This window comes from Habropoda laboriosa, unplaced genomic scaffold, assembly GCF_001263275.1.
Source record: "Habropoda laboriosa isolate 0110345459 unplaced genomic scaffold, ASM126327v1 scaffold28, whole genome shotgun sequence".
Classification (NCBI taxonomy): domain Eukaryota; kingdom Metazoa; phylum Arthropoda; class Insecta; order Hymenoptera; family Apidae; genus Habropoda; species Habropoda laboriosa.
The window spans coordinates 3081300-3084356 of NW_017100174.1; the positions used below are offsets into that span (position 1 = coordinate 3081300).

Genomic DNA, 3057 nt, shown 5'->3' on the forward strand with positions numbered 1-3057 from the left:
AATATGCACTTGCAGAAAAATATCTGCGATATCGAACTCGTCACGTTTTAATCTTCTTTTGCGTCCATTCTTTCCATTTTTCTTCGTTCAACGAAAACTTCAGAAAATTAACAAGGAACGTGTTAAAAATAATGTCAAACGAAGCTACAAATTTTTCATTTACCCGAATCCTTGATACTTTAATCTTCCTTCGTATTTATTCAATTGAAGCATTCAATCGAAGTAGGTATATACCTCTATTCGTTCAACGAAAACGTCACTTCAGAAAATTGACAAGAAACGCGGTAAGAATAATGCTAAATAAAGCTAGAAATTTTTCATTTACTCGAATTCTTGACATTTTAATCTTCCTTCGTATTCGTTCTATCGAAACATTCGATCGATTCATCACTGAAAATTTCGCGTCCAAGAGTCGACGCTGAACGTGTTAAAAGTATTACCAATCAACTCGACGAAGCTACAAATTCTTCGCGAACTTCTTGCTTGCACACGGTAATATAGTAATGCCAATTACCGTCTTTGAAGTATTCCATAACATCCAGCGTGCTCGCGAATGGCGAATCCTGCGCTTCACCGGTGCCATTTACCGAGATAATTTGCGAATAGCATCAGACCGGTGTTTTCGACCTAGCAAGCCGTAGCAGCAGGTTAATTAACGCTGCACTGTAGGAACTCGTGCACGGCAAAGGTGCTGATGGCTAACGAGCCACGACCATCGGACACGTTCGATATGAGGTCTCTCCCGCGTCGTATCCTACGAGCTCGACGGTTTTCCGCAGAAATTGTCGCGGTTGCCGAGTTGGAAAAGGGAGACCTGTCCATGCCGTGAATTGTCCGACAATGAAAGAACGTCGAGTGTGGCCTTCGCGAACGTGGATTTAAGGATTTGGGTATAAAAGGCGAATTCGCGGGACGAATCGGTTAGTCTCTCCGCGAGAAATTAGCGAGAATCGTTATTTTCCACGGCAGAAAATTACGTTTCCCCGATTCTTCTTCCCACGGTTCTCTCTTTTTCATCGAAAGTCCACAAATATTCGCTGATTATCGGCGATAAAGAGAACGACGAACGATCGAAGCAGGAAATTAATCGTTTTCGCGGAACACGAGGGACGCAGGAATATGTATTTTTCGTATAACTTTTTGTACAGTCGGAAAGTACAGTCGGAGAATAGACTCTCGTGATCCAATATCGGAAGCTTCAGAGTAGATTTTATCATATATTTGACTTTTAGCTATTCCCGTATTTAATCACCGTGTCCTCATCTGGTATTGTGGGAAGCAGGCATGATAAAAGAAGTCGCGAACACGGACAATCGAATCTTCTCGATATATTTACCGGCTGATCGGCACGTGCCGGCAGGCTCCAAGAATATTCTAGCGTAACGCGACCAGGCAGGCAAAAACCCTAGCCCGAACGTGCCGGGTTTAGAAAAAATGTGTGGAACGTTCGGGCTGGGCTAAGATAAAAGCACGTGCCCACGACACGTGGAAACAGTCGAAAATCAGCCGAAAATCAATCCGGAAAGAGTCTGTCAGTCTGTCAGCTTGGAGTGACTCTGGAAGAAGTCTGCAAGAACACGCCACAATACGATACGATAAGGCCTGTGTAGGCGCTACGAACTAGTCTTACTCGTCGTGTTATCTCTGTAACTAGCGGAATAGACATCTTAATAAAACCCTATTCCTACAGTATCGATATCAATTTACTGAAATTGACATCAATTTGCCGAAATATCGCTTTCGTACATACTATATTGGCACAACGAGGTTGTACAAACTGATATTCATCGCGAATGATTACACGCGTCGATTTTACTTTGTCGAGAAGGGTGTCTAAATTTGAACAGAATCGGAAATAACGGGAAATAATCAATTTTGTGGAAAGTTAGAATTATCACAGCTTACTATTTCTGCGAAGTTACGTTCATTAGGGAACCAGGTCCCACGAGCAACCAAATATTCCCGTACTTCTCGTAGAATAGCTTTGTACATGTATTCACACATGCGCAAACATTTGATTTCCCGAAAATATTCAACAACCCGGGTGTATTTGCCAACGTTATCTGAAAGCCAACGTAGAAGTGCTGCAGTTAGGGAAAATGTATTGCTGCGGGAACGCGTTTTGATCAAACTTTCCGAACTTCGGACGAAAAACGTGTATCCTAACGGTGATTCTTCGAAGCGACGCAATTGCCGCTAACGTCGCGCCAGGATTAAACAACAATATTACATTTCCCAAGGGAGAGAAGGACGAGACGATTCCGGAGGAATTCGATTTTTCCACGGAAACTGAGTGAAACTTTCTTGCCGAAATAAAGAACACACCAGGTTTTCGAGGTTTCAACGTCAACTGACCCATAATTGCGAAGAAACAGACTTCAGCAGTTTTATCTTAAGTCGAAGAAACTTCAACTTATTCAGAAATCAACTGCTACTTCTTAATGAAAGTGCACGGAGTTGCGAGCTCGACTGTTTTAATTCGTTAAAGAACGATCTATTATATTTAACGTATTCCTCGTTATAATTCGTCGAAATTATTGCTCGAAGGAGCAACGATCTTTCTCTCCTTTTTCCTTCTCGTTTGTACCGCGATACTGTGTTTGAACAGTGGCTATACAGACGCGTATACGTGGACATTTATCTCAAATATGAGAATTCAATTTGGAATACTAACGATAACATATCACAATTCATTTTCCCGAAACATTTTCTCTCCGTTTGAAGCTTTCCAGAGAAGCGAGTACGCAACGATAAACATTCAAACTCAATTAATTCACTCGTACCGTACTTCTGATCCACGCACCTACAACTTCGTTTGCGCGAAACAAACGCGGTGTGGTAATGAAGCGTTATGTTAAAACGATCTTGAGCAACAATGTGTAAGAAATGCGAGATTTCGGCGGCGAAGTGGTGGCCTGGACTTTGTCACCCAGGAAGAAAAAGCGCGCGGGTACCTGAGGGTGCCATAAACTAAGCCCTTTCCCCGGAAAGTCGAACGAGGGGGCTCCAACGATTTTTCGGAGCAACGCAGGATAGGACGCGGAGAGGACACTCTCA

General features: G+C 42.8%; 1 protein-coding gene across 1 annotated transcript in view; it reads right to left on the reverse strand.

Annotated features, from left to right (window-relative positions):
• The window catches only part of LOC108578720 (transmembrane and TPR repeat-containing protein 1-like), a 175595-nt gene that overhangs the window by 24371 nt on the left and 148167 nt on the right, over positions 1–3057 (reverse strand). The gene's annotated exons all lie outside the window — the stretch shown is intronic.